This window comes from Citrus sinensis, chromosome 5, assembly GCF_022201045.2.
Source record: "Citrus sinensis cultivar Valencia sweet orange chromosome 5, DVS_A1.0, whole genome shotgun sequence".
Lineage (NCBI taxonomy): Eukaryota > Viridiplantae > Streptophyta > Magnoliopsida > Sapindales > Rutaceae > Citrus > Citrus sinensis.
This window is the reverse complement of record NC_068560.1, coordinates 4,205,078-4,212,155: the sequence shown is the minus strand read 5'-3', so window position 1 is coordinate 4,212,155 and position 7,078 is coordinate 4,205,078. Positions and strand designations below refer to the sequence as shown.

The window sequence follows — 7,078 nt, the reverse complement described above, 5'->3', positions numbered from 1 at the left end:
ATTTTTGTAAATTATACCATCAATGCGAAATTGCTTCTTTTTTTTTTTTTAATACGACCCACTTACATGATACAAACCCACACGATAAAAATTGTTATCGGGTCGACATTTTTAGGTTGGGTCATTACTGAATCAACCCATTAAAACTCATTCAATAAGGAACCGAATTTGCATTTAAGTATCAAAATCCATTTCACACGATCCATTAACACTTAATATTGAAATTATAATAATTTTAAATTATAATTTTTTTTTAAAAAAATAAATTACTTTTTATTTTAATTTTGGATAAGTATTCTTATTTAAATAATTATACAATTTTGTGGACTATATTATTCAATCATGTTAAACATGATGAATATTATTTTTTTTTGGTATAAATTTTTTAGGAGTCTATTTTGTAAATTTTTTTTTGTGTTTTAAACTAAAAAGATATAACAATATTTTGAATAATAATTTTAAAATTACCAAGAAGAGCGGGTTAAATGAGTTGGTTTGAATAACACAATAATGGTAATCAATGTTAACATATATGTTTTCATAATGTTGATTTTGATGATAACAAACAAAATTAAGAATGATTAAGTTTTTAAAAGCTCAAATTATTTTTTATACATTTTAAATAAATCATTATTTTCACATTATAAAGGTTTTATACTTAATGAAAAAATGATTTTATGAAATGAGTTGTTTTTCAAGTTTATGGTTTAATTGAAAGAGTTTTGAAAACTTTGAAATCAACAAGTATTGCTTAAAATTTTAGAGGACTTATTTGAAACATTTCATAGCATTTTAGGCCATATCATAATTTTAGAAAGTTTTAGGAATAGCAAGCATTATTTAGAGATTCTGAAATTGGACCTATTTGCAATAAAAAAAGTTTTGGGCCATAATATAGTTTTATAAAGTTTTGAGGTCAAACTATAATTTTAAAAAATAATGCACTGTACCGGTTACTCTAGCAAGCGGCTAACCGGATGTGACAAACGGCTAGCTGAATTTTGGGCAGTAAGCTACTGGAATGAAAGTGGTTAATTGGATATGAAAAGCGGCATGCCGGATATTCTGAAATTCAAATTTTTGCTGTAACGGTAACATAAAAGCGGCTAACCGGATTCCATAAACGGTAAGTCGGTTATCACCAAAATGTGCATAATGGTTAGTTTTTGAGTTCAAACTATATAAACTCAAATCCAATTCATTTTTGGTAATCTTTGCAAGCATAAACAAGTGCACACAACTTATATTGAGCTTCAAATTCGAAAATCATCATAGATTAAATTTTCATTGAGTTATCATTTATATATCCACTCTTAAAGAGAGTTTCATTGTTGTAATTTTCATTTCTCATCAAATTGTGACTGTACAAGTGTGAGAAACACTTGGGGTGAAGAGATTGGGGAGATAATATCTTGATTGTAAAGGTTCATTGACACATTGGAAGTCAATTGTAAAAACATGAAGCCTTGGGAGGCTTGGATAGTGAAATCCTCAAGCTTGGTTTGCTTGAAGGCGTGGATGTAGGCGGGGATTGCCGAACCACGTAAAAATACTTGTGTTTGCTCTCTCTTCCCTTACTATTTTATTATTGAATTTATTTTTTTTTATTTGATTAAGACGATAGATTAAATTGTTGTGCGAATTGTTTAGCGTAAGTTTTAAAATCCCAATTCACCCCCCCTCTTAGGTTGCATAACTTGCATTTCAATCAATGGGTTCGTATTTTTATTTTTTACCCAAATAAATTAATGGATGGGTTTTGGTATATGTAATTTAACACAAAACCTCTCAAATACGACTCATTGCCAGGCCTAAGAAATATAAAAACTGCTTTTTTTTAGTTTTTAATCCATCACATTAGTTTTATTATTTTTGTAAATTATACCATCAATGCGAAATTGCTTCTTTTTTTTTATACGACCCACTTACACGATACAAACCCACACGATAAAATTGTTATCGGGTCGACATTTATTAGGTTGGGTCACTACTAAATCAACCCATTAAAACTCATTCAATAAGGAGCCGAATTTGCATTTAAGAATCAAAATCCATTTCGCATGATCCATTAACACTTAATATTGAAATTATAATAATTTTAAATTATAAATTTTTAAAGAAAAAGTAAATTACTTTTTATTTTAATTTTGGACAAGTATTCTTATTTAAATAATTATATAATTTTGTGGACTATATTATTCAATCATGTTAAACATGATGAATATTTGTTTTTGGTATTATATTTTTAAAGAGTCTATTTTGTAATTTTTTTTTGTGTTTTAAACTAAAAAGATATACCAATATTTTGAATAATAATTTTAAAATTACCAAGAAGAGTGGGTTAAATGAGTTGGTTTGAATAACACAATAATGGTAATCAATGGGTTCTTATTTGTATTTTTGACCGAAATAAATTAATGGATGGGTTTTGGTATATGTAATTTAACACAAAACCTCTCAAATAGAACTCATTGCCAGGCCTAAGAAATATAAAAACTGCTTTTTTTAGTTTTTTATTTTTTAATCCATCACATTAGTTTTATTATTTTTGTAAATTATACCATCAATGTGAAATTACCTTTTTTTTTATTCTCCATTTCTACATGAGAATCATGATCTATATCTGTTTAAGCCTGCAACATATAAGAACGGGTAAAGAGAATACACAATTGATATCTTGCACCATACCTAACCCATTGTCATCCCCACTTAAAATGGATATTTAATTTTATTTAAAAAAAATCTTAAAAAATGAATAGTAAAAATTTTGATAATTTTTAAAATTGAGCAATTCTGAGTCCTGCCAAATATAAGGGAAGTATTAAAGATGAAACCCATTACGAAGAATGACGAGAAAGAACTAGGGACTAGGGTGTATATTACATCTAGTACGATTTCCTATTAATTTCCTCCAATACCTCAAACTAAACAAAAATATTTGAAAACTTAACAAAAATATATAATCACGCTTTTATTTTTATAAACAACAATCATACAGAAAATACCTATACACCGTAAGTCAAGTTAAATATTTGAATTTTAAAGGTGTGAATAGAATGAATACTTTCCCACGCAGTTTCAAGTTTGCAAATAGGATTATATATTTTTTTAACTCGATCTTAATATTAGCTGCGAAATTTCGCTAAACAATTTTAATTTAGCCTTGGTTTGATGTTACTGTTTATCATTGTGCTTTCACAACAAAAGATTGAGCTAATTTTACCACGTAGCTAGATATTTGGTAAAAAATCTATTTACTTTCACTATTTTATTAAAAATTATGTTTACCAAATTATAATTTAATAAATAACTTTTTTTTTATAATTTTGCAGTAGCTACAACACCACAATTGCAGTTCGCAAACAAAACACAAACAGAACATTATTATTATCTGGCCCAATAATTGTATTGCATTTCTTTGCGTGGTCTAGGAAAAATCAAATATATGGACGATTTGATGACCATTAAGAACTTCAAAATGCAATCAACATTGGCACGTTGGTACAGCAAAACATTCTGAGCTGAGTGATTGGGAATAAGACCATATCCAATGAAAAGAAAGAACAAAAAATGTTAGAGAAACTGGTTCACTCAAAAATCTGACAGGGCCAGAAATTTATTCCGTAGGGGCCAATTTAAAAAATAAGTTAAAAGAACTTCTTCCAATAGAGCATATTCCATTGATGAGGTATGTACCTCTCAGCTGGCAAAAGAAAGGTGATACACTGTCACAAATATTGAATTAAAACTCTATGAGAACACAAACTGATGCATTGATAGTCGATTCGATAACTTCACTTGTACATAAAAGTAAAATACATATAATCGTATTGTTAAAAAATAAATGACGTTGGATATCTCAAAGAACAAAAGTTAACTGCATTTTTTGAAAGATGCAAAGTTGAGAAAGGTGTCTCTACAAATGGAGGCATCCAGAGCCAAACATAAATAGTATGAATTCACCTATGTATTTCAAATTCTAATGGCGTCAAGAAGTTCTGAGTGTTGAGAAACCGAAACCAATGAGTTAGCAACAATGGCACCACTAGCAGCAACTGCAGGGACTCCTATGCCCGGGAAAGTAGAATCACCACAACAATAGAGCTGCGGAATGGGAGTTGAATGCCCAGGAAACGTTTCTTTACCAGCCTGTATCGCTGGCCCATAAGTTCCTCTATTCCTTCGAAGAAACCTTTGATGTGTTAATGGAGTTCCAACAAATTTCACATCACACTTGTCCCGACAAAAACCCGGACCAAGTGCACGCTCCACGGCTCTCCAAATGACCTGGATTATAAATTTTTTTGAGAAATGCTTTACTTAAGGAAGTAACAGGATCAAAAAATTTTCCAGCCAGAAGATTGATTCAATCGAGAATGACTAAGTCAGGAGATTACACAATATTTCAAAACACTTAATATTTTCATAAGTCCGAATATTTACTAAAATTACAGTGATTTCTGAGTATTTATTAATAGGGAAATTTTTAACCTACCCAAATAAATTGACATTTTGCACCGCATCCCCAACAAATTTGACTTGTTGCACCGCGCCCCTAATTCCATTATTTTCTCAGTTAAGTTAATAGTGGAGGGGTAAAATTGGAAGTTCATTCCTTAAATTAATTTTAATGAGAATTCTCTTTATTGCAATTGAAATAAAAATCTTTAAAAAATTAAAGGAAAATTAATAGTGGTGACAATGTACATGTAACAAGAAATTTTTTTATTGCAATTAAAATAAAAATCTTAAAAAATTAAAGGAAAAATAATAGTGGTGACAAATGTACATGTAACAAGAAATTTTTTTATTGCAATTGAAATAAAAATCTTTAAAAAATTAAAGGAAAAATAATAGTGGTGACAATGCACATGTAATAAGAAAATTTTTTTATTGCAATTGAAAAAAAAAAGTCTTTAAAAAATTAAATGAGCTAAATATTTTGTTTTTTTTCATATAGAGGGCCATTTTTGTCATTCAATCAAAAGTTAGATGGAGCCATTAGAAATAACTGAAAAATTAATGGAATTGGAGGCGCGGTGCAACACGTCAATTTTTTTGAGTGCGCAGTGCAAAATGTCAATTTATTTGGGGGTAGGTTAAAAATTTCCCTTATTAATATTACAATTTACAGTAGATATCATTTGATATATTAGAGCAAATGCTTGGGACAACCAAAAGACCCAAGTGTTTTCTACTTTTCTGGCTCCAAGGCACTAAAAGTTAGCATAGAGTTCAATCATATTTCATTCTTTGAGAATCATTTGAGTCACAGGTTATACATGAGCAAACTATCAGCAAAATTGAGTTCTCAAAATTTTGAAGTTCTATTTTACCAGAAAAAGCAACATGAGAAAGGCCAATATCAACAAGCTTATATATAAGTACCTCAGATCTTTCGGCTTTGAGTTTTTTGTTTTCCGCACTTCTAGGATCAAGCCCTTTCCACAATTCAAACGGTTCAGTTCCTGGTGTATAAGCATGTAACACATGTTTCCCAGGGGGTGCCAGATCTGGACTTAACACACTTGGTACAGAAATTAAAACAAAATTTTGATCAGCATCGAATCCTCGGTCCCAATCATTCACAACTATATGATGAATCCCCAAGTCCTCTCGTAAACCCTGGTCAGTAAGACATTTTGAATAGAAATATAAGATGTTGGACACAAAAATCAGAATAAAAATGGGTTGATGCATAGCACTAGAAACTACAAAGACAAAAAGGTAAAGAACTATTACTTTGGCACAATCAATGGTAAAAGAAAAGACAAACCAAAACATTATTCAGGTTGAAGGAGCCCTAAGGATGCAGAAGACACAAAAGGCATTGAGAACTTTCGAGTTGTCCCAAATCATACCTTGTAATATGGAGTGTCTATGCTAAACCGTAAGTGTCTTTCCCTTCTCTTTTCCTTTAATAGAAAATGAAGCTGTTTAAACATTCAAGTCAACAGAGGGCCTCAAGTCTGTGCCATCATGGTCCTACATCTAAGACACCATCTTCCTAATTTGGAATTTTCAGGCTGTCATCTTGGTTCTGGACATTGATACCAGTTATGTTGCAGGGCTTTTTAAATCAGTTTATGCATTCCTGAAGGCTCAATAGTTAATAAATGGTCTTGCTTGATTCGATATATGACAAATATGTGTGGCACAGACTTGATGCACACTTAGATTTACTGAGATCAGTTGCTGAGATTCACATTGTGGAGTCACTCACCTCTGCATCAAACCCCAAATGAATATGCATAAACGATTCACATTGTGGAGTCATATCAATCCAATCTCGGTAGGACTTTGGAACAACTTCCTTAGGTAACAGCTTTAACGTGTCCCACATAGATGCATTACTGACAACAGCCTTTCTAGCACGTATAAACTGTAGCATTTCAAAACATCTCTCCATTAATGACACAAAAAACACATAATTCACTTGAGATTAGTCTTAGAACTCCTTTTTACCACAAAAAAATCGACTTACTTGACCGCTGCTTAGCTTGACTCCGGTGGCTCTATCATTTTCAACTACTATCTTTTCCACGACTTCTCAGTGAAAGTCGTCCGCCTAACTTCTCTATTCCCTGGACAAGAGCATTAACAAGAGCCCCACTTCCACGAAGGGGGGACTCCAGAGAGCAACCTGGCTTGTACCATTTTGCAAACATGTAAACCTGAAAAGGATTGGAAAAAGAAAGATGAGGTCAGATATACGCAGGCATCATCTATAGATATAAATTACTATGATTTCATAACCAAGAACATGAATAGAGATATCATGTTATCAGTATACCAGACATACAAGCGCGATATATAACGAGATTTTCATTTCGGTGAATGAAATTATGATAAATTAATCTCACGTTGTTTTACAGAACATAATTTGTTGACCACTGTAGCCATTTTCTCTTTGCACAAGTGACCAGCAGCATACTCATGCTGACAAATTCAAACATGCTAAGGAAACAGCAGTTATAATCATTAATAGTATATCCATATTTAATTCCTTTCAGGAAAAAACAATTACATAATAGTTACCATCCTGCTGAGAGTATACCATTAGATTTCACCCCTGCAA

At 31.2% G+C, this 7,078-nt stretch overlaps 1 protein-coding gene and 1 pseudogene across 1 annotated transcript in view; one reads left to right on the top strand and one right to left on the bottom strand.

Annotated features, from left to right (window-relative positions):
* Positions 1–7,078, top strand: part of LOC102625788 (putative inactive cadmium/zinc-transporting ATPase HMA3) — a 104,573-nt gene that overhangs the window by 15,685 nt on the left and 81,810 nt on the right. The window lies entirely within an intron of this gene.
* LOC127902541 (prolycopene isomerase 1, chloroplastic-like) lies at positions 3,721–6,855 on the bottom strand (annotated as a pseudogene).